Here is a 25,772-nt window from a genome sequence, read left to right as displayed (position 1 = left end):
AAACCAGGACCTCTGGGCAACAAACCGTCCCAGAATCCAACTGTGAAAGGCAGTTTCAGCCAAAGGACATTCAAGGAGGTTTGTCTCCCCAGTTCTGCCTGAGCTTCTCACCGAGAGCTGGGAATGAAGGACCATTGCTCCTCACTCAACACATATGTTAAAAAGGAAAGATCTTTTACTGAAGCAGAAAAAAGAACAAATGGGATTTGGCAGAAAGGAAATCTTTTATACAAAGATAATACTATCAACAAAACTGCCAGGGAATACTGACCTCTAACTGCTAACAGAAGAAATAAATCAGTTTTTGTCTCACCTAGAGCAGAGAGATGATTAGAGATGATTGAGAGTTTCAGATAGATACCATATAAATAAAAGGTTTAATTGAAGATATTCTGATGTGTCAAAAAACAAAAGCAAAAAGGTATTGGTCAGCAAGTTTTTTTCTGAGTAGTCCCGAGAAGTTGTTTTTAAGGGAAAATATTTTCCTGACCAGTAAAAGATAAATAAAAAGATATTTTGTCTTTGCTTTGTGAAATATTTACTAGTTGTATTGGTCGTTCTCTGTCTTTCTACTGGCCATCACGCTTCTGCTGCTCTGGGCTTCTCTCTCCTTTTCTGCACATCTCTTTCCTTCTCCCCTGAGTGCTTTTTCCTTTAGCTCTGTAATATTCTACTTTTAAAATAAATAGAGAAACTGCTGCTTCACTAGAGCATTCCCAGGGGCTGCTATACAGGAGTTTCAATGAAATGCTGCTTCCTGTGTCATCAGCCTGACTTGATTTGGTTTTTTCTTTCATTTTTTCTTTTCTTCATAAAGTCAAACCAGAAAAGATGCAACATTTAAAAGCCCTGTAAAGTGGGAAACCTGCATGGCTGAAACTCGGAACTCTTGGATTCCCAGCAAAAGAAGACTGCAGAGTAATGGTACCATAATAAATTATGAAAGCTGAGTTTCCAGGTAGCCTGAATAGCTTTGGTAGACTTTAATTAAATTACTTAAAATGCACGAAAGGCACCAGTATACACTGGAATGAGATTTACATAAAAATTATTTCATATCACTCCACAGCTTCAAATTTTCACCTTCTGACTTTCCCACATATTCTGAGGAATTTCATAGTTAAGAAATAAGGGAAGGTATGTCCATCTACTTTCAGAACTGTTAAAGGTGCAAGATAGCTGGCTGTATTTATTACAATATACACAGTAATGATTAATTTAATCTCATGATATGGGCTTTTACTTCAAAAATAGTCTCTGCTAGACTAGACCCTACAACAACTGGGCTCTAATTCTATTCATTGCACACTTTCTGGACAACCTTACACAAAGCCAAATCCACAAAAGTTTGTGATTTTTACTAACTTCTCCCATATTTTGTTCTTTTCTAATCCAAGCAATACAAAGCAGTTTCCAGCTCACTGCATCATTGTAAGGTAGAGAAATAGCGTTGTACTTAATTTAGATTTAGGCACTGTGAAATTAAGGGATCTGATCAAAGAAGCACAGAGGTAGTCCAGGAGAGAGACAGTCAGAAACCAAATGGAAGAAAATGGAGCGGAAAAGATCTGCTATGGCGAATTTCATTCTTCTACAGGATCCATTCAGTGCCTAGTAATTCGGGCTGGAATGAGGATGTACCTGGTTTTGGGTGCATTCCCTTTGACGTTATTAGGAACACTGTAAAACAAGAAACTTCTGCAAAACATATGCAAAACAATTTCTTAGTTGCTGCCCAACTATGAGTAAATCCTCGTTCTTAGCTGCTCAGAGAAAATAGGGAAACTGAAAACAGCTGCTGGAGTTGCTGAAGATGCTGAGGAATTGTTGGGTAAAATTCTGATGGCAATTAATAAAATCAGGCTTCATCCTGCATATGCAACAGAAGGAAACCAGGGGAAAAAGTGCAGAAAGTACTCATACAAAATGGTAGTCAAAGTAAATGTGCTCCTCTACATCTTTATTCCCAAACTGCAGCTGTAAATGGGGTCCACAGAAGACACCTGAAATGAGAAAAGATAAAAATTTCCCAAACTGTCTGTAGAATCAACTCCACACTGACCCCTCATAGTGACCTCACACACATCTGAATTTAGGCAGTGGTTTTTGTTATTATTTGTGATATTAATAAAGGAAGGAGCTTATTATTTCTTCCCATACATGTCCCAAATGCCCACTGTATCTTTTTTTTCCTCTATATGATTGAAGGAGACCACCTTTGGTCAAAATGCCAAATGGGCTTTGATTCCCTTACAGCTCCTATAAGAGGATGGAACCTGCCCTATTAAGAAAAATCTTAACATATATTTTCCAGTTACTGTAAATCCAGGCTTGTTGTTATCTGTTTACAGCCCAGACAGAATACAGTGAGAGGATCTGTGAATGTGCAGGAGTAAGGAATGATACTGCAGAAGACAAAAAATTGTGGACAAACACGGAGGATAATATGCTACTGGGGGGACGTGGTGTGAAACTAGGAGCCTTTGGGCAAAAAAAGAGCTTGGTGTTCAAGAAATACAGTTTTAAGGAGGGATTCCAGAGTAAGCTGGAGGAGGAACAAATCTGGAGTGAGAGGCAGAGGACAAGGAAGCGTTAACAGGGCAGACAGTTTAACACACCAGCTGTGTACTTTGGGGAGCTGTGAACAGAGGGCAGAAGGCTACAGGGCGAGAGAAGAGGAAAAGAGAGGGTGACTATGAGTGCAGCCAGAGGTTGGTGGGGACTAAATAAAGCTCAGGGGTTAAGGAAGGGTAAGTAAAGTCACTGATCTCTGAGGAGTCTTCAGGAAAAAAAAGCATTTTTCTGTGCACTTGAAATACTGATTTTCTAATTGTACAAAGACCAGTTAAAGAGCCTGTCCTGCAAAGTTAGCAAGCTCAAAAGGCATCATTAAACATGCAGCTCCTTATCATTTTAGATCTCTTTGGAGGGAGGAAAATGGGAACAGGATGATAACATGACTCATGACTCTCCAATATTAGGTACAACAGTTCTGTAGTTGTAGAGGCTGAAACTTGTGTACCCCACTTCTTCTAACTCTGAAACAGAAATAGCCAAAAATGCCAATGCAGCTGGACAGGGTACGTACTGGTTTGTCCACTCTTTCCCCAAAGCCACACTTAATGTGGAAAGGTAGCAATAGATATCGTTGTTCAGCTGCAGCCTACACTGAATAATTATAATCTGAAACAGGATTTCCTCACCTGTCCTTCTGGTTAACATGCCACAGTCAGACAACATTACACACACTTAAACCCAGACATCTAAAATAACATTGTATCTACAGCTCTTCCTACTCAGGGAGGCTGTTGGTACTCCCACATATTTGGTATACAAACAGATTTCATCAAACTTAACAGTGGCAAAAGAAAAATCTGTAGATACTAAAAAATAACAGTAAAGCAGAAGTGACATCAGAGTGATGCTTCCTTCAGAGCACTTGTAGCGTCAAACCTATTCTCAGGCTGCCCCTCTCTCCAGTGAGGAACGAGATGAATTTAGCCGAGCATCAGGAAGGGAAACTCGCTCCGCTGTGCAGCATCAAGCACTGATACTACATTAAGGCCGGGGAGGGAGAAGGGAGCATGGAAGGATAAGGAGAGCAGCCTGCAAGGTGGGGAGATACATGACAGAGAGAAACAGCATTCACCTGGAAACTCAAGAAGGTTGAAAAGCCTGACGTTTACTGCCAGTGAAGCTGCTCTGGAGGTGCCGATCCCAAATTCCCTCAACGTGGCGTGTCCCTCATCCGGAGCTGAGCTCTGGGCAGGCCTAGGAACACGCCCGAGTCAATCGGTCCAGCGAATCCAAGCCTAGGCTTACTGTTGTTGTAATTCAGAAATACATAGAGTTAGAAATAAGAATATGCTGGATAACCACATCTGGTAGAATCTGTGAAAAGCCTCACACTGCCTTCACATGTGTAATGAACTTAGGACTGGAGAAACCAGGCTTCTTCTCTGTCACCACGTATATATTAAAAATACTGGTTTTAATCTTTTGGCAGTATTAAGGGAACCTTTATTCTTAATGGCCAGACTCATTTAAGGTTTTATATGGGAACAGTTAGGTAGGGAGCTCTTCCAAAAATCTGATACAATATAAATATTTAATCCTTAAGTAAATCATTTGGACCTTGCTCCACTATTCTCAAGCCTAGCATCTACCATATAAGCTCACAGAAATGCAACGACAGGAGCTATAAAGTTCTGTCCCCACTCCTAAGACATCAAAGGAACTCCTCCACAGACCAGGTGTTTAGCAAGCACATTTGCACACAGCAATACACACGGGAAGTTTCGCGTCCAGGACTCTCCATGCACATCAGCAAAAGTTGCACTCATACATAGACATCTGTGGGATGCAGGAGGTGAGATCTGCTGGTTAGAATTCACTGAAAATGTTCAGTCAGTGGCAGCACATTTAAGCCAGCGAGGTATCGCTTTTACTCCAGACAAGGAGAGGACCAGTGCTCTCAGAGACAGACAGCATATGTCTGCTTTTGAAGATACACTTCAAAATCTGGAAAGCTTAAAAAACGGACTTACTTCATAATGGTACAATATTTACCATTTCATCTGAGCATGTATTCTCAATCTTTCCTTGAGTTTCTCTATTCCAAATATCACTACAAAATAAAATACTCGTTACCTCATTAAAATAATCCTCTTGCTGTGCTTAGAAAGAGAGAGAAATAGGATAAAGGCCTGTCGCTTTTACTTATTTCATAATTGGGCGCTTACTAAATTTCTCATTGATTAAATTAGAACAACAGTAAAGGTACTTTAAGAAGTTTTCCATCGTCAAAATTGTTGATTTCTCTGACATGAAAGTTAAAGCCATTAAACACGGTGAGCTGGTCATACTATCTGTTCAAAGGGGCTTTCCAAATTTGTTTGTGCAAAGGAACATCTGTTCAGGCAAGGCAGCTTTCCAAATTTGCTCATTTGTCTGGCTGCTCTAACAGCTACGTTGTCACCCATCACCTGCCACCAAAGCTGCGGATGACCAGGAAGTTCATGAGAGAAAAATGGCCTCATCTTACAGCTGCCCATGGACAATACTCAACTGTAACTGAAAATATTAGCAATGCTTTCTCCCCCAGTCCCTTCCTGAGATTAACAGATGGTGAAATACACAAAGACACAAAAACGCTGGCTCTGATGCAGTCAGTGGTGAAGGACTGCTCCTTTCAACAGAACCAAGGATTCAGGCTGTATCTCCAAGCCACCTGACATTTGTCACCACCATTAACTCCTCTTCAGTCTTTTGCAACAGCCTGGAAAAAAGGCGTGGATTTGCCTGTTTTCAGTTGCAACAGTCATCTAATTGGGAAGTGATTTAAAATCTTTGTTGCCCAAGATGGTTCATGCGGCATTTGAAGGTGTGACTTCCTTCTCTTGAGCAAGACCCTCCTTGATCCACTGTAAAGTGGTATTAACTGCACTTTCAGCAGGAGCCCATTCTAGCTGAGGTCTGGTCTTCTGTTGGTGCATGTCTTTAACTCTTCTGGTGCAGCGGACGCGCTCATTTTGCCAAGCGCCAGCTGCACTCTTCAGAAATCTGATGGCACCAAAAGCAGCTGAATTGCTGTGATTCTATGCAGTGAATCAGCTGCGGTCCCTCACAGTGCGAGGTATGGCAAGTCCTGTGTAACTGTATGTGAGCAGCCATCTTGTTAACCATTGGGTGACTGGCCAGTGTTTAAATCTTTCATGCAAGTAGAAATGTGACCATATGATCTGTCCTCTTGTTGCTGGCAACCCTGCCTCCTCCTATAGCATACCCGTAACCTACCTCCTTCTTTCCCAGCTATTAGGCTTTTTTATCTGCCCCAGCTCAAAATGCAGTGGGGTGTGAAGCAGAAGTCGCAGGAAGCACCCAGGAGCCCTGGGTGACTGCACAGCTGAGCCCACCAAGCAACAAGGAAAGCACGAAGCCCTCTGGCAGTGAACAATGAATATTCTAAAATATTTCTAGAATACAGAAAGAAAGGAATGGAGAAGAATGATGAAAGCTGACCTTGCTTCTTCATCTGAATCAGCAGATTGCAGATAGAGAGGAGGGGCATGTTTGTTTTCAAAACAATAAAATACAACTAGCACACATCATTCCACATCTACCATGCTTAACAGTACTCTTCACACAACGCTCTTCTGTTACGCACAAAAAACAGATCCTTTGTTTCTTTAATAAAAAACCAAAACACCAGTGTAAGAAAACAACAAACCCACCGCAAAAGGCAATCCCTTCTCCCCACAAACAACAAAAATGCCTGAAGGCTATCCCAGTATCCTCAGTACTCTAAAGACACGATACACTCACAAAAGCAAAATGGTTGGCTTTCTGTAGAGCCGTGTTTACCGCACCATTTCATTTGTAGCACCAGAACCACCAGCCAAGATTACATCCTGCTGAAAGGACCACAGAGCAGACCTGCACCTTGCAGCAGAGGACTGCAGTGATGCCCTGGTCTAGCTGCGACCAAGCTGCTTCCAGAACTGGGAATGATAAAATCAGCTCCAGGCAGTGCTGCTCCTCGCTTAATTAACGTCCCTCCTGTAACCCTCGTGCAGTGCTGCCAGCTGACACTTTTGAATGTACCCCTGAAGATCTAAGCTCATAACATTCCATGGCACTGCTGTGACACAGACAGAAGTACCAGACCGATGACCGCTCTTCGCACAGCCCTCCATTGTGCAGCACAGACATACCCTTACCTAACATAACCTCTTAGCTGTCTTCCCCCCCCATCTTGATCTAACAGCGATCTCCTTACACAAGTGACAGAGCATCTCGGCCAGCAAGTACCACAAAAGTAACAGACTTGGAGTAAACTGATCCTCCTGAAGTCAAGCGGAGCAATGGATTTGGATGCACACACAGTCATTTTGGATATATGTGAAAAATACCATGGCTGGAAAACAAACAGATGTGATTTGAGAGAGAGAACATAAATGTGAATACGTGCAACTTTCAGGGCTGCGAAAGACTTAGAGCTGTGGGCAGCACCTTACTATTTTGACTATTTTACATCCAGGGAAATGGGTCTTTGCAACAGTGAGACAATTTCTCCTCCTGACCAGGAAGACCTTTAATTTTTAATTCTTATTTTAGTGAAACCATACTTTGACTAGATGAAACTGTTACCCTACGGAAGTATCACTATGAGCTCCATGCCTCTGCCATTTCCTGGGCCAACCTGTTGAATGTCAGCATGCCCTATTCACTAGTAACATCAAAAGCAAAGTCTCATAAAGATAGTTAAAAAAACCCAACACACACATACACAAAAAAATTCCCAAATCTTGTCAGATTCTGGCAGGAGTTTGCCAAGGGGTAGTAGTGTTTCCTCCTCTTTGCATTGTCAGGATAGATTCTGTCAGCAATTCAAAGAAAGTTTAAGTAACGAAACTTCTTTTTGCTTAGTCACAGTTTTATTTGAATCTGGTAAATGTTCTGATGAGGAAAAGTGTGTAACTACACGGGTAAATTCTGCCCACTAAGAAGTCTTTCCACATGGGTACCAGTGTTTGCAGTGGCAATGGGATGGGAATGAAAGATTCTCACAAGGAAAATAAATGCAGCTCAGTTAGGAGAAATGCAGCTGGGAGAAAGATGCAAATAAATAACATTAATACTAGAAGGGATTTTCAAACAACACAGTTTTACTCAGCGCTCCCACTATTTAGAGGATGTTGGAAAACCTGTCCATTACTTTCTTCAAAGTTTATGATATTTTTAGATAAAACTATTAGAATTTTGGTGATTTTCTCAGAATAAAATGAAAGGTAGAAGTTTTGTTTCATTTCTGGAATATATATTTAGGGGGAGTTATCGTACCCTAAAGGCTGCATTCCAGTTAGCAGCAGCATGAGTGATGTCAGTGCATTAAGCCTAACATAATGTCTATTTACAGTCATATCAAGGGCATGGTGACAGGGACATTAAAGCTTGTCACTACAGGTCAGCCCTCATACTGAGGGCTCTCCCCAGCTTGATTCACCTGGAAACAGGTGTCTCAGCTATTGAGTCAAACCTAGACAGATATGACCTGATTTTGGCTACAGAAATTAAAGTGCTTTAACCATTGCAAACTAACACTTTACCAAAATTGACCTAGGACCTTCTTCCTAGATTGGTCCATACAGAACTTTAACAGACCTCTCTCGGGAACCAGAGCCTTTCTGAAAATATAGCCTAGGAGGGATCCCAAGCAAAAGGGAAGGGCAGATGAAGATATAATTAAGTTTTGCAAGAAAAAGGGTGTAGGAGCAGGAAGACAGCTGTGATGTACTCTGTAATGAAACGTCCTTCAGGTGCAAGGAGGGAGCCATATGGTCTGATTATCAGTTGGCAGACAAACATGTTTCTGGCCCTGACGGTTAGGACCATGTTTCAAAAACAGCTGGCTGGCTATACAGGAAGTTTTCCACAGGTGAGGAGAATTTTTCCAGGGCTGACTGAAGGACAGAATTGGTGGTCCTTATGATCTACTAGGGTGAATTCGGTCTACAGGCTTGATTTAATGCAAAACCTGGATGATGCATTTACCAAGGAAGCTATAGCACTGTCCTGCTGCAGAAGGAAGACAGACCAACCTGTGATGCTCCCACAAGACTAGGTATCTGCACCTCAAGCAGAAACTGAGAAGCAAACCAGAGTAGATTATAGAGCAGATTTCAGAGAGTCACAATTTCACTTGCAAAGCCAAGGCAGACAACTGCAATCTCTGTAAAATAAACAGATATTATCAAAAATATCTTAATTATGTACTGTAGGTTAAGTACTCCAGAGTGATGAAAAGAAGCTCAAAGGCTAGGGAGATGGAAGATCTTACTAAGCAGATGATCCTAAAATGTCGTGTTGGAAGAGGCCCCTGTTGGACTACTAGGGACAGGTGGACGTGGCAGATGAAGGGCTGCAATATGGAGCTACATCCATAGTCTTCAGGCTTTATGCACCTGATGTGCTCATCAGAGTACACTTTTACTGTATAAAACAGGCTGCTCATGCAGTGTTGTTTCCTTACAGTGTATTAACTAAGTGTCAGACATGGTATGCTGGAGAGAGCACAATATACACGCACCTTGAAACAGCATCATCGGCACTGAGCTCAAGCATCTTAAATGTAAGAGTAATCTGATGCATCCACTGACTTCTACCCATATTTTGTTATGGAAGTTTATTAGGAAGTGCTATTAGAGGCAAGCAAAAACTTTTGACTGAAAGTTTCTTGGTGAAAAATGAAGATTTTGGTGATGTCAATGTTTTCAGAGTTATGTCACTTTTGGTGTCAGTTTCATATAACTATTGGGGCAGGGTAAAAGCGCCCCCCAGACCCTAAATATTTTATTTCAAAATTCTAAAAATGAAGTATCTTTGCTTTAACATTTATCTCTTTTGTTTATCACTTGGGGGGTGGTGGGGTGGCAACCTGAAGAGTTTATTTTAACCAGAACAGTTTTCCTCCTCAAATTCATAGGCCAGTGATTCTTCCTCTCTGATTTTTCAGAGCTAGCACTGATCTGAACATTGACTAGCCTGAATTCTTTAGCTACAGCAGCAAATAGTCCTTATCCAACAACTGCCCCTTTGCCTGTGTAAACTGCCCAGAGATGAGCCATATTCTTTCATGCTTCAAAAAACTGTAGAAAAACACCCTAATGCTTGCTTAGGAAAGGAAAAGAACAAGAGGCCATGTAGAAGTAGCTCCTTTTCATTCTGCCCAGCTTCCACCTGCATACACAGACGTTATCAGGAGCAGAACTGGGGGTGCTGGCCCAGAACGATGGAAACGTCTGCAGCCTGCGCCACAGCCACCCGCATCCAAGTTGCAATGTGTTCCCTCCTCCTCCCCAGGTGGGCGTGTAAATCAAAACATGGAAGAACTGCCTGGGCTCTGGCTTCTCCCAGCTCATCTGCATAGGAATGCAGCCTCTTCATTTATCTCCAGGCTTTTGTTATCTACCAGTGCAAGAATCATGGTGGAGCAAGGTGGAGGACATTTAATAGATGTGCTATAATGAGCTGCAATCTTTGAAAAATGCTATTAAGAGAAGAGACTCTCCCTTTCTATAGCTCCTGTGGTAATGAAACATTCCTTTAGCCAACAGAAAATTTACAAACTGTACACTATTGCTTCTGCTATTTTAGCTTCTTGAAATAATAGGCTTATATTATGTATGTGCCTTCAACTTCAGTTTAAGATTGTGGAGACTCCAAAGATGCAACAATTTTAATAAAGCAAAGCTCTCCTGATCTTGTCTCCAAGGTTATTATCCTTAAATATTACTAACACAGCATAAGTGCTGTCTATCTCCTATTGCACAGGTGGCTATAGGCACTCTTCTGCTCCTCTACACCCAGCTGCATGCTTTGTTGGTCTGATGTGAAAGCCATGATGGCACAGCTCAGCTGAAATCTTCCTTGCCTGTTATACCTTGTGCTCAATTAATCTGAAATCCAAAAATCTTTCCTTAGCATTCCCAACTGTGCTAATCACCTCCGAAATGACTGATCTATAAAGAGAACACTCACCACATACACAGTTTTAGGATTCTCCAACCCCTTACTGGTATTTACAGGATGAGTAAATTGCCACCAGTAGCACCCAACTTTGCTGGCGTCATTTTTACACCCCCGCCCATCACCAAACCCCTCCAACAACATGCTAAGAGTAACTGGTTACATTACTTTATTTGTATGGGTATTGTTGCACAGACTAGGTGGTCTCCATGGGTAAAGACAGCCTCACTCATTGAGCAGGAGGATGCTCCCAGTATGGTGGGCAGCAGACTCCCATGCAGAAGGGCCTCTGCTGACCTTGTGCAAACACCTCCCAAAAGCAGGGAGGTGGGGAAGCCCAGTGCATAGCCACCTGAGAGGCTCCAGTTGGTCTTGGTTTTGTTTGTCAGGCTTTATTAGCCAAGGCGGTAGTCTCAAGGCCTTCAGCAAAGAAATGGCAGTGATGGCAATCATGCCCACTAGATGCTAAAAAGATGGAGAGAGCAGGTAGAGGAAAAACATAGAGGGACAGAAACTGAACCAGTTAAGTACAGAACATAACCAGCTTTCTCCGCTAATAATCAGAGAAAAGGAGGACAAGACTCATCTCCACTGGAACAAGGTAAAGTGTTACAGGTACCTATCCATACACACTCATTTTGGCTTGTACACAGCTGCCCGTGGCTTAGCACACCAAAGGAGAAACTAATTTTTGGTGTATCCTTCACTGACAAGATAGCTGAAAGATGAAGCACCTGCTTCCAACTGTTATATCTAACATCTGGGAAGCATCTACTGAGCCAAGTAGTTGGCTGGCTATAGACCATCAGAATACAGGTCTCCTGACACGGTTTTCCTCACTTGGCATACAGGTCTCCACAACCTAGATATGGTAACAAGAGGAGTGTCACCATGGGAGGCTGCAGAAAGAAGAAAATGCTGGAAGCAGGTTCCCTAGTTGCATTGCTTCACGATGTCATCATGCCCGAAACACAGCTCGTGAAAAAATACCAGACTGGGTTCAACCCTTCACATGTGGAAACATGGAGCAAGGGAATGATTGTGACACTGACCTGAAAAGTACTAGTGAGGCACAGATATTACTCCAGAGCTCACACGCAGCGTATGAAACTTGTTTGGTCTGCACGTATCTTACAGTATTTGTTACATCCTCCAGTGTTTCACAAGTGCCCCAAATTATGTTAGGAACTTCAGCTTATCATGGGTGTGTGCTGCTGCACCCACAGAAAGTGGACAGACAGAAAGGCAATTTTTTTCCAAACAATCCCAAGATGGGTGGACTGAATCCACGCATCAGTGTCTTTGTAATGTAGAGTTTATAGCATACAGCCCAATTATGGTAGCCTGTCTTGCTGGGGTGCAAGGATGAGCAGTTGCTTCCTGACAGATACATCTAGATCACTTTCTCCCTTCATGGAAAAGCAGGATAACAAACCACTGCACCATATGAGGATGCTGGTTGCTGTTACAAGAGCTACCTTGAGGCTCTTGCCTCAAGGCACAGCTGTTATCTTCATCTACGCTAGCACATCTCTGTACTGCAGCATGACCCTATGTAATGCACTTCACAAAAGGAAGGCACTGTGCTATGGAAAGATGCAAGCAACAAGTACAACAATATCAAAGCTGCAGATTAACATTTTGAGGCTGATAAAATGGGTGTGATGATAGCGGTTGATAAAGGGATAGAGTGGTAAGACCATGCATAACAAACAGTGATGCATATAGAAGGGCGGAGGATGACAAGATGAAGGGTTTATCACTTTATTGCTGTTGCCTGACACCAGGAGGAAAAAAGGACTGAAGAATATATTACAGATATCTGATACAAGATGCATAGTCCCTCCCATTTTACACCCCCTGCAACCTTAATTCTTAATTAGTCTTACAAGTAGATTGATCAGGTTGGAAAGGAAGAAGAAACTCAGGCAGAGTTTTTATACAAACACATATCTACCAGTATTTTAAGAAAAAAGGACAAAGAAAACAATGCAAAGATATGACAGCTAAGTGCACACAGTGTTCGTTAACCATAAATAAAAGTCTTCCTTGGGGAAAAAGCTTAACTCATAGTCTCTTCTTGAGGAAAGAGAAACAACTTAAAACTCCAGCTTCAATGCCAATAATTTTTTCAGTGATTTAAGAAGCTTCCCTTCTAACAGTTTGGTATTCTATGTGCATTTGGGCTTCAGTACCTAACAAGTGGAAATAACTATGAATCAGGTGATTCAGGACTGTGATTTCTTTATAGACACATTTACAGGAGTGAAACTACCCCCTCCAAGGGTGAAAAGGTACAGTTCTCAGCCCAGCTAAGAATCCACACAAATCTAAAAACTGAGGAGTTGACATTGTGGCTGGCAGAAAATTAAAACCTGTTTTTCTTCAGAGAAACAGCTTTTTTTCATTCTCTTAATCCGTTTTGCAAAGTTTATTTGCTTGGTGCAGAAATCTCATGAAGAAAACCCATTTTTCCAACTCGCATTGCTAAACTGCAGCCATGGGCCCAGAATCCATCACTTAAGTCTGAATGAGCATAAACCAAGGCGACCATTCTTAACCAGAAGACCCCAACTGTTTAAAGCAGTAGCTGGAAGGATGTTTTGACAGTGAAAGCATGCATATCTGAAAGGAAGTATATTCCAATTAGCTCTACTTAACACCTCACAGCATGAACAATTATTTCTGAATGGCAGGTTTTGTAACTAATTTTGTGTACCTATTTGACAGACCCACTGTGACACAGTATCACATGAGCTTTTATAATAGTTACCTGGAAAAAAATCATACGTGTAAATACCATGTATTTGTAATCTTTTGCTAGCAGGAAAACATGTATAGAAATGAAAAACGTGTTTAATATCTGCTATTCAATTAAAAAAAAAAGCCACAATCCAGCAATCTACAATACATAGGCTTCCACTTATTTTAGGACATTGGCGGGGGACCAAAGGAAAAGCTTTCTGTAAATCTCATTTATGAAAAATATGGCATTACATAAAAAGCCAATCACAGCAGGATTCCTTCCATTTCTCAGATACCATTAAATGCTTCTACTCCTTGTACCTGGACAGGCAGAATTAGGAAGTCACATTAAGAGTTATTTTTAAGAAAGATTTACGACTTCTTACCAACTTCTAATTAAGCCTCCCACTCTTCCAGGTTATTGCTATGAAACATCTTAAAACAGCATTCATCGAATGCCTCTAGCTGTCCCTGTCTGGCTACTTTTTATGTTTCATCTTTCACACAGGTACTCCAGCTACTATGGAAAGTAACTTCCTGAAGCTAAGCTCTCAAGTTCAAAAAAAGCAATCACTCATTTTTCCTTCCAGCTGGTGGGCAGACATGATAGGTGACTGAAACTGTTCATTTCTTACCATCTCCAGCAACTAGATTTGTTACTTGCACATCCTGCACTTTAATGACAATAAAACTCTAGGTAGTAGCCTTTGATCTGTGAAATCAGTGGCTCTGAAGGGTGAGCAAGGAAAGGAGCAGCTGCTCAGTCTTCTCTGCTGAAAATCACTGTGTACCTCACTATAAAGATGTTCTCAGCCTCACAGTATCGAATTAGCAGGCAACAAACACTCTTCTTTCATGGTCTCTCTTTCCTGGTTTTCTGCCACTGATCCAGATGCCCGACTGTGGCCAAAGAATACTCCTAAGGGGGTCTATGAATGACTGCCAAACTCTAGAGGTAGAAAGAATGTAGAGATGTATATATTTGAATTTTCACAAATCAAAAAAGGTTCATAAAGGTTCATACTGCTTATGCCAATTTGATCAATTTGCTGCTTAGGAAAGGAGTGAGTTCATACTATGTACCACACTAGGTGTTGAGATTGGACGGCAGGGAGAGTAACATCAGGTACCAATCTGAAGATTTATAGATGCCGGTACCTTCTGCTCTCTTCCACTTCATCCTAGCTTGGGGCAACATGAAACACATAAAACAGCCAGTAAATCAAGTAGACAAGTCTTGGCACTTATTTGAACTTCCCATGTCTTTGCCCTTAGGTTTGTAGTTGTAATTCAAGATTGCTCTCATGTTATCACTCCTACATACTCTATCTAAACATACCACCCCTTGAAGTTTTCATGCCAGCATTTATTTATAAATACAAATGTAAATATTCTAATTTTCCTATTTTGGTAGATGCACAGTGTACAGAGAAATATAAAATGAAGCCAGAATCCAACATGGGGAAAAAAAACCAAAACCAAATAGCTACCATTAATATAAACACAGTTATCTTTTCAGGCTCTCTGAGAGAGAGGTCACAACCACCTTGATGTATTACCACCACTGAGACACAAGATTAAGTTCCCATGGTGTTCCTATTGTCACATGCAGTTTGCTTCTGTTGAGCCTGTCATGCTGGGATGCTGCATACACATTAAAGAACTACTACTTTTCACCAGAAAGGTAAAATACCATGTTTGGCAGAAGCTGAGGCAATTCTCACTGCATAATGCTTGCAGCCAAAAAAAGTAAGATATTCCTTCTCTTTTTTCCTTCTCCTCTCTATGGTGAAAATTCTTCAAAAGCTGGTAAAAGAGGGCATTCTTGTTGATCATCCCTTATGCTCACCAGTACCAAAAAAAAAAAATCCCTTAATAAATAGAAAGACCTCAGGAAACACAAGACATAACAAATATGAAACATACCCAAATGACAAAATTTGCATACACCCTTCCTAGTTTAGTCACCTTTGACTTTTGTAGCAAGTACATTTCCATCCCTGAGAGCTGCTAGAGAGCAAAACATGTGGGAGGATAACGGGACAACTAAAGTTTTATCAGGGTTTTAAAAAACCAAAGCACTATGCCCCAAATTGCATGATCACTGCTAAAGAACAGACAAAAGTACTAAGTCAGCCTGAATACAGTGTCACGCTTGCACTGCAGTTAAATGGTACATTTCTCCCTAATTCCAATAACCATTAATCCTAACGACTGTTTAAATGAACCAAAAACCTTTAGAGTTAAAAACAAGGGTTAGCAGCCTGGTAGGGCTGTAAAAAAAACCCACCGTCTATCCTCTTATAGATGTTACACAAATCAGGAAAGAGGTGTTTAGCATACATGCAGGTGTACATATACACTGTATGGTCATGCTCTATTCAGTGCTAGTTTGCAGCATTAATATGCTCCTGTAGGTGGATAGTCAGTAATTCCTAGGCAAAGACTTTTATTTTCTATTATGTGTAATTACTATTTTTATCAGCATTCGTATTCAGAAATGCTACTGTATATTAACAGCAAGATGTAGGGAACACCCAGAAGCTCTCAACTGTCATGCCCTTCCAGGAAGACTAACACGTTGTGCCAGGAGCAAAACAACCCCCATAACCCTTTAAAATAAAAAACCAAAAAAGACAACAATAACCAAAACACTTTTAAAATTATGCCAAACACCTGCAATTTCACCTTTTGACTCAGCCTGCCCCTCCCCAGAAAAACCCACAAATACCTTAATATTTGAGGTCAAGAATCCTCAGCAAGGACCCTCAAAGCTCTCCGCTCCATCACTCCAGGTGGGGGGATGCGTGCAGACTCGAGGGCCAAGGTCAAAGCCTCCCCGTGAGCTGCTGCTCCCAGGGTTTTGTCCCTTTCCCTCTCTATGACAAACAGCCTAGTCTCTCGGGACACATGATGCCAGCGCTGCCCACAGAACAACAACGTTCAGGCGCTGCGCATCCTTTGGAGGCAGGCAGAAATGTGCCGGAGCAGACAATTTACAAAACTTGATTTATTGGAATTTTTCCAACTAGATCTCATGATCTCCTTTTGCCATACACATAAGTGTATTACAGCTTAGGCTGTAAACACAGCACCTGGGTGCGCAGCCAAACATCAAAACAGTTTCAAAGGCACCATTTTGAATAACAGTGACTTTGAAGTTAAGGTAGTTGTTTTGATTCTCCGTGGCACTTATGGGGAGCGGGTCTTGGTCAATGAAACGTATGACAAGGAATCACCTAATAAATTCAGAAATTGTTCAGAGTTAAAAATCAGAAAGACAGCACGACAAACCAAGTTACTATATTCTCTTCAAGCCAAACTGAAAACTGACCTTCCTAAGGAATTTTTCCTTCTGCACAGTTCCACTTAGAATTAGTAAAATACAAATTTGTAACTTTTCTATCTCTATTCAGAGGCCAACTTGTGAAATTAATTTTTAAAGGTAGCTGTAAAAAACTGTTCAGTTGTCTGAAAGGAAGCCTGCGAGAGATATGACTATGTTCCAAAATGTTATTAGGTTTTAGTTGTTCTCATTAACCACAGAAATAACACAGTAGTGCTTAGCTCCAAACCCAGTTAGGAGTTACGGAGAGGGTGCTGCCCTTTCAAGTTTCCAGATACACATTTACCAGGTCTTGTGGGCCTTTTACAGTCTAGTGAAGTTTTAATTCTAAAAGATACAGACATACAGCTTAGTGGAAGTGGCATCTTCACTTTTTCTCTGTTTTCTTATCTTCTCAAAAACAGCTTTGAGAGCTAAGCACGTGGATTTCGCAAAGCACTCTCATCTTCAATTTATATCAGCTGTTCAGCTTTGAAGAGCAGCTTGGTATTTGCCGTGTCAGCAGAACTGCCCTCCAGGAGTTGCATCTCTAGCCAAACCTCAAAAGAAAGAATCACTTCTTGGCATAGGCAGCTCCTCCAAGCGTGCTCTGCTTCCTGCCAACCACTTTTGGTTAAGCCTCAGCCTCCAGCACTCAGCAACAGAAGATGCTGCCAACAGGAGCACAACTGATGCTCTCGACCCTTCCAGTTCCTCTCTTGTCTCAGAGCTGTATCCAGAAATAGCTGCAAAGATCTGCAGTGACCTAAGAGAAGAGCAACTCATGCTCCAGTAGGATTTTTAGGGCTCTGATCAACTGGAAGGCATCTTCTTGCAGTCCCTTGACTTTTGCCTTGGAGGGAAAGGCTCAGTGGAAGCTGGTTGCTTTTAACACCCATTCCACATCATCATCCGTGGTACCCAAAGTTTACTAACTCAACAAGCACAGTGTGGAATTCCTCTCTGTTCTCAAGCATCTGTTTTGACTCAGATGACACTGAAGTACGTTTTGCATGCGTGTGTAAAAGACTGGGATAAAAGTGGTTTTGCTTTAATGCACTGCTTGGCAAGGAAAAAAAACAAACACACCCACAAAACCCAAAGCAAACCACATCTGAAACTAGGCTTAATTGTAAATTAACAAGGACAGTTGAGTGGCAATTAGTGCTGCCACAATTCAACGTAGGAGAGTCAATGGTCCACCAGAGACTCAAAGTTACATAATTTTGTAATTTATGAAATGGTTTTCTGAATATCAGGGTACAGTGTGTATCACTCTTCCTGGAGTGAAACACAGGTTTTGTTTTGTGGTTTTATTTAGGCACATTGTTGCACATTAAACAAATTGTTGTCTAATGTGCAACAATTAAACAACAAGAAATTATGCATATATATTTCCTCTACAATAATTTTTTTTGAGAAGTCTTCTAAACTTCCCAACTGCCAGGTAAACAAATCAAGCACTGTAAGTAATTAAAGCATGCTATAGACTGTACCCTACATAACAGCATGCCACTTAGAGTAAAACCAAACCTAAAGAGAAAAACCTCATCATCAGGTTAGCTGTTTCCATTGGAAGAACACAGCAGAAGCAAAGGGGTGAGCAGCAACAAGCTTATCTCAGGGAAGTCTGGTGAAGGCCTTGGGGCTTGAAGTGGAAGGACATTTCCAAGTCCATCTTGAACTTCTAAGATTAGCACTAATAAAAGCTCACACAAGCAAAAGATGAGGAAAAAAAAAAGAAAAGGCAATTCATATGGGGATAAAGCCCCAGGTCTGTTGAAATGGGTGCTGGTGGTCTACGGCTAGAGTACTACTGAATTCCCAGAGATTCAGCTGCTGTACCAAAACCATAGCATCCCTTAGCCAGCTTGGCAACACCTTCTTTCTCCTGGAAATGGATGTCTTTTTATTATTTCTAGGCAGACTGCCAATCATCTTTAAGACAGGTGACATTATACACAGTGGCAGTAAATGCTCCATAACTAACTGTTAGGATGGCTTTCCACTTCAAATATTTTCTGCACTCATTTATTTTAAAGGAAATAACACACCTGGATTTCTTGCATCTGGAATCCACGCTACAGCAGAATTTAAGCTTTCTATGAGCATGAAGAGTTTAAAAAATCATTACAGAAAGGACTCTGTTGTTAGGAAGCCTCTTCAAAACAATTACAGAGAAATTTCATAACACTCCTTTTTGGCACATACTTTCTCTTTGCTTGACTCTCCTTCACAAACTGCAAATCGGTTTAATTTTATTGGCCTCGTATCTGAAAAATCATTGCTAGGTGTTCAGAATGAAAGAGCTAGTAAGAGAATTTCAAGGACATAACACGTGCCATAAGGTAGCAAGGAGTAAGTCAGGATGCCTTCACTAAATCCATGATTTTGGAAAGTGTTCGTGTTCAGGACAGTATCAGAAGCATATCATTTGTTTCCATTTGAAAGATAAAGTTCTAAAAGGTTATCACTTCAAAGAGATTTAGAACTATATGTACCTGTTTAGACAATAGGACTCTACCTGAATATGAATCACAGGTGTAGACAGAAGACACAGAATATTTGAAAGCCCAAGATGCTTATGCATAAAATATTAATAAATAAAATATAATGCTGTCTTTAATTCCTATGATAATTCACATTTTGAATGAACTTCAGCATCTTTGCACTTTGCAATCAGATATAGACCACAGCTACCCGCACAAGTCTGCATGAAAAGAACAATGTTGACACTAAATGGTAGTTGTTGTGCATTCCCCCCTTTAGTCCTTTCTTTTCCTGCTGATGAATGCCTGTCTGCTTTCTCTTAGAGGAAACTTGTCAGACAGCAAAAGCAAGATGTTCCAAAACATTTCATTTCACTTGGGCTGTGGCAAATAGTCAAAACAAAGATTATATCACTACATGCCAGTACAAATTTGCAACTAAAGACCATTACACTCAATGATTCTTTTAATGAAAAAGAAAATGCAAATAAATTGTTTTGCAAATCAAAACACTACATATTAGATGTGAAAGTTCTTGGAACAGAGAAAATAAACATTCCCTTCTCAAAAAAAACCCCAACAAACCCACAACAAAACAAACCCCTCAGGAGATGCTTACACATGGGATTGCTAGATCTTAACTTTGAAGTTCACCATGACTGTGTTGAAACACATGATTCTAGGAGCTGTAAGATTCAGTAAGAGGAAATCAGCAGCAGCTAAATGGTGTTTATTAGAAAATAAAATAGCACAATGCCTACAATCTCTCACTAGAAGCCACATAAAGTTAACCTGGTTTGAAATGTTAACTACCCAGACCAAATTTGCTAAAAGGTGTTTAGTCCTATACTTCTTAAATCTGAAGTTTACAGATGATTGTCGCATGAGGCTGAGTAAAACTTGTTAAATTTCCCTTTCCATCTTTGGCAATGTTCAAAAGATAAGCTCAAAATGTAAAATGAGGAAACAAAGGGTTGCAAGAAGACTGATAAATTAAGATTCTTGCTCGTGTGTGAACCAGTTCGCAACAACTAGCTCTTCTCATCCCTTTCTTACTTCTAACATAGAAGAAACCAAAGTCTAGGGTGCAAAAGAGCACTTGACTGCATACCACCAAAAATTCAGTGTTATTTACAGCATTAGCTTTGCACTAACACCAACAAGGCAAAGTACACTGTGCTCAAAGCAAATAAGGTGCTTAGGTTTCCCCAAACAAAACAAACCAGAAAGATCAAAATGAAAGCTATACGGAGTTCAGCTGTCCCTTGTCATGATCTTCTTGGGTCAGCTGTGACTGTATCTTGCACCAAGGAATAACCCAGAAGATAAAATAAACTACATTTTCTGGCATGTTTTGTACCCATAGCATAACAATTTTTGCAATAAATGAACTGTTATGCGATTTCAGTGGTTTCTTCCCTCGACTAAATTAAAAAAAAAAACCACCACAAAAAATCCCAACTTTGCCTTGCTTATAAGCAAAATGAATTGACAGCTTATGCATGGAGAAAGTTGCACAATATTTCAGAACCACTAGACACCATCCAACACAACATAAATTGTTTTTAGCTATAGCTAAGTATTGTTACAGACTATGCCCATATTATAGTATTCCTGTCCTTAGTAATACCAGAACAATCCTCCCAGTAGTTTTTTTGTTGACTAGCCAGTTCCTGGACTCCCTGATTACATGTGAATTCTGCTTTTATAGCCTCAATTACTGAAGCAAGAGGACTAAAGGTTATGAATTCAAACAGATTTGCTCATTTGTCCTATTGTTTTCTTAGCCAGTACTTTCTCATGGTTTTTGAGGACATTATTTATGTTTCCTGAATAGCCGAGCGTGGCAAAACTTGTGCCACTTGAGGATAACAGAATCCAAGGAGAATCTCCCCTGAAGCTAAATCAAAGTGTCTATGAGTCAGGCACAGAGGAAGGGTTCCAAGGTTATGTGCTCCCAACTCATCTGCTTGGTTTATAGGCTTCATTAAAAAAGCAAAGTTTACAGTGGACAAATTCAAAAAGAAAAGTGACAGTTTACTGCCCAGTTGTATTTACGCAGCACTTGATACACTTCTTTAAGCTAGAAAACGAAGCATTTTCAACAACTTTAAAAAACCCTAAACTACTACAGTTGACAAGTTTAATACCTGAATGAAAACCATTTACTTGAGTCACTTAAAATTGCATCCAGCATTGTAATGCATTTCTCTTCCAGTTTGCAACATACAGGAACTATTATCTACTGGCATTTGGAGGAAATGCAAAGCAGTTTTGAGGTATTGAATCTATCCATTTAACTAACAGGTAGGAGAGTACACTCCCTTTACTGAGGTTTTGAATTATTCTGGGTCATAAAAACAAGCCAACTGCCCACACAATTACGAGATTTAATAAGACAGTAGACTATAATAGAGAAAACCAAAGAAAGTTTTGCCTTCAAACTTTGCCAAATTGTGTTTCTGCACTTCGTTGCACCTGCAGTGTGCAGACTGACTCCATTTCATGGTAGGAGGCCACCGAAATGCAGATTGCTGGTCTAATAATGCTTTGTGGTTTGGGTTTTTGCTGTTGCTTAGCAGTCATGAAAACAATCCACTTTGACAAGGTCAGAATTCAAGACCAAGAAATGTGATGAGCAGAGCAAAAGTTACATATACAGCTGTATCTTCTAAAATATGAGCTAAGGGCTTATGGGCATAAGTCACGATATTAAAGTTAGAAATATTGTATTCTTTAGTAGGAAATAAGAACAAACATTGACACTTGTTTGTTTCCCTAAATTATCCTGCATTGTTGCACAAAAGATTTCTGTAGCCTGGTTATCAAGTTCTCTGCAACTGTACTTTTCTTAAACACCTTTTTTAACCACATGAAAAAAAAAAAAAACAAAAATCTCAGTCACCATAAACCAATGTAGATCATTCTGCTGAACTTTCACTGCAGATCTAATCTATTACTTCTAAAAATAGTAACAAAATATCACATGACATGATCCAGGTTATTCTAACACCAATGTGAGAGACAGACTCTGCCCTAGCATAGAGAAAAGACGTGATACATCAGGATCCTGCGATGCATGCATTAAGTTTGCACGCATTAAGACAGTGAGCATTCAGTGCTCAACATCACGTAGGTAGGCTCTGCTGGGAGGCAAAACCTGGCTTGCAGCATAGTCTAGTGTAATGATGCTTCTCCAGCTCCACCAACTCTTGCCATCAGGTATAGCCTCGAGCCAGAGAGAAGCCATCCACAAATACAGAACCCTAGGGAAGAGAGACCAACGGACTGAGTCTTACACGTAAAGCATGAAAGTTGACAGACCTGTGTTATAAGTGACTCACTGCCTTTGGGACCCTCTTTTAGGTATGTTTTTGCACGTAAAGAGTTTTGCCTACAAATGCCATGTTATACTCTGTAATCCCATATTGGTGTTTATATAAAATTTCCATTATGAACAGTGTTCCAAATATGGAGCTGACTTATTATATGTATAAAGTCCATGCTCACTCCTGTGATAACTAGCTTGTAACCAGCTTAACTACAAGATTTAGAGACACTGGTGTGCTTCTGATGCCTCTCAGATGTCCACACGGTGCTGCTGCTAATCACACAGCAACCAGCTTCGTTTTAAACATTTTCAGGTTCCAAAAAACATCTGTGCAATGTGATGCTCCCTGATGATAAACCATTAGCCATATGCTGCACTCCCTCTCCTTCTCTCCAGAGACACAAGTGATTTTACTTCTACTCTACATGTTTTTATGGGCACAACAACAGTCTCTTTTTCCTTATGGTCTAGGACACCAAGCACATTGAGAGGAAGGTATTACTGGGGCTCTTCTACAGGGGCAATTTCAGGAAAGAAGCAAGTTACAGCCTGAGGTTTAGATGAGACTGTTCTCAGTAACTCACTGAAAAGACAGAAGCAGTGGGATCATATTAACAGTGTCACTTTGATACAAGGGGTCCAGGAACACCTCTTCCTACCTATACTACGTAGACAAAGGTCCTTCCGTAAACTGTATCCATGTCCCAGCTTGAGAGCATTGAATCTTTCAAATAAAACCCAGTCCAAAGTCCAAGCACAAAGTGGAATTTAAAACAACTCGCACCAACAAGCCACATATTACAAGACAAACAAGAGAAAGAAATCCAGGTGATGTTACAATTTATTTTGAAGCTACGTGCCTATCATTTGTTACTGCAAACCCTGCTGGGATTTACCAGCTGGGGCACTCAGAGGTTTGAAGAAATAGAAGATCATATCCAAGGCATTCAAAAGAGAACTCCAACGCCCCAAACAGGTTTATGCATTTGCTTTCATAACAATAACCCCTCAGCTTCTAGGTCAAATTGTGATTACATGCTATTGCACTCCTACCTTAGCTGCTGTCACTCTATTTTTTACGTTCATTTCATAAATGCTCTTGCATAATGTATAGGGTTTCATCAGAATTAGGTTTATATATTCTAATTTCTAGAGGCTTGGGGGTTTATACGCATAGTCTAACAATCAGATTCAGATTCGCTGGCTCTAGTCAAATACAGTTCACATCCAGGCAGCACATCCAAGATGACAGGTAAAAGGCATATTAGGGACAACAGTGCAGTCACCCAAACAGCAGGAGAGGCAGCACAGATGAACTCGCAAATCCTGCCAAACACAGGCTGATGCCTGCTGAAGTGACTGAGCTGCTCCCAGCTCTGACTTACTGAAAGACACTTGCCTGGAGATAGTGCCAGATCAGATATAGCCCCAAGCTATTACAGCCCCCAGGACCCAGACCACACTACAGAAGAGCCTGAATTTTGCTGGTTGAACTTACTAGTCTCCACTAAAGGCTGATGATATGTGTATCAATACAATGCAACTGGAGATCTTCTGCATTTTGCCCCTCATCCCCTCTGTTCTCATGCCTCATAGTATGGAAACTCCACAGCTGGCAGAAAGCTCTTGGCTCGGACTGCAGGGGAAAGCTGCAAAGCTGCTTTTCGGCTAGCACTGGCCCCGAGGGTTGAAGAAAAGCATCAGCATGGCACTGCAATGAGTTAGTAGACACAGGAGCCAGCGCACCTCTGTGGCACGGTTTATCTGAAACTGAAAGCTGAGTAATGCATTCTTCTGAGAGGGTTGTTTCATTGCACTATTTGTATCTCCTCTACAATACTGAAGCTTGCAAGAAAACAGACATTTCTCAGCAAAATTCTCACTGCCTAGGCCTAAATCATACATCTGGAAGCCCCAGTGAAGATCGCCAGAACAAATCTAACCTCTTGGTGCTGACTTGCTTCCCACACTCTCTGTTTAGACAGCTCTTGCACATACACTTACTCTGGTTGCTGCTTCTACTTCTGGATTGAAAACAAATATGAACATATGCATCCTCCTATTACATTAATGAGATTTAAGTTTACACAAGAAATATCTGTCAGGAACATATTCTCTCTGAAATATATTTTCAGGATATTCCACATGTAAATTATGTCCTTTTTTCAGATTTGTCTCCTCAGACATCTAGACTAGGTACTAATTATCCTCTTGTGAAAATTTATCCAGCAGAGGCAGAGACATTCCTACCAAAAATCTTTCCAGTAAGGCTGCTGCAGTGAATGTAGATGCTTAAACTAAGCTGTAACAAACTTATTAAATCCTGAGAGAAAAACTGTGTTCACATCTAGCAACAACTTCCTGAAAAGCTGATAAAGGAAATTTCCTAAAAATAAAATTATTTTGTTGAAACGAAAATCAAGGTTCAGTGGGGGATGAATAGGAAAAGCAAGTATTTATTTCATTTGACATTAGGGTGTTCTTTGCTAAATACAGGTATAATTTACCACATGTAAGATCAATGGCAACTTTTGTGATTACAGTCATGGTTTGGAGGGAAGTGTTGCTAAAGAAATACCAACCACAGGAAGGAAATCCACATCTACTCAGAGCATTTTTTCTACATATCATTTTTTTTTTATGACATAGCACTCTAGCAGAAAAGGGTGCAGTAAATCAATAGCAATGCCTATTTTAATCACATAGGCATAGTTTGGAAAAATATTTCACAAAACACACTGAACAAGGAAACGGAAGACCATGACTGCACATTAAGTAAGGTTTTGTTTGTTTTAGTTACTTGAGTGTTGTTCCTTGAATCAGCTTACATCAGCTAAAGCCAAGAGTTTAAATCCAGGCTTTCCCAAACCAACTCCTCATGGATTCAGAAATGTGTTTGGTTTTTTTTTCTCCTGTTCTCTACATAATCACGAGCAACCTAAGTGAGATCTGATACCCCTAAACTGGTTTGACTCCCAGCAATCTCAGGTCTGCAGGGTTTCTTGGCTCAGGCATTAAGTGAAAGAAATAAATCTGGTTTGGGACTGGAATCAGCCCTGAAGTGATATAGCCACATTTGCACAGCCCTACCCCTTACGGAGCTGGCATTGGTGTTAATCTGCAAGTCAGATAAACCACAATGGATGACCAACATATGACTGCAATACCTTTTCCTTGCCAGCCCCAGGGGAGGGCTGGTGCCCAGGGCACACTGGGACATTCCCACCCACAGGCTTCTGGCGATGGGACTTTGGCTGTGGGTTTGGGCAACCAGGACTTTGGGTGTTTGTTTCCTTCCTGTGCAAAGGTTGACCCCATTCTGTCTGTCTCCACTCCTACCTTGGATTATTGATAA

At 40.8% G+C, this 25,772-nt stretch overlaps 1 protein-coding gene across 4 annotated transcripts in view; it reads right to left on the bottom strand.

Moving 5' to 3' along the window:
• The window catches only part of FAR2 (fatty acyl-CoA reductase 2), a 159,812-nt gene that overhangs the window by 117,657 nt on the left and 16,383 nt on the right, over positions 1-25,772 (bottom strand). The window contains exon 2 of one of the 4 annotated variants that reach the window (XM_072877470.1): positions 3,650-3,821. The exons of the other annotated variants lie outside the window; for them this stretch is intronic. The gene's annotated coding sequence lies outside the window, so the exon portion shown is untranslated. The remainder of the gene's footprint in view (positions 1-3,649; positions 3,822-25,772) is intronic. 4 annotated transcript variants of the gene reach the window in all.

This window comes from Ciconia boyciana, chromosome 1 (genome assembly GCF_034638445.1).
Source record: "Ciconia boyciana chromosome 1, ASM3463844v1, whole genome shotgun sequence".
Classification (NCBI taxonomy): Eukaryota; Metazoa; Chordata; class Aves; order Ciconiiformes; family Ciconiidae; genus Ciconia; species Ciconia boyciana.
The sequence above is the reverse complement of the archived record's forward strand: the minus strand, read 5'-3'. Positions and strand labels throughout refer to the sequence as shown.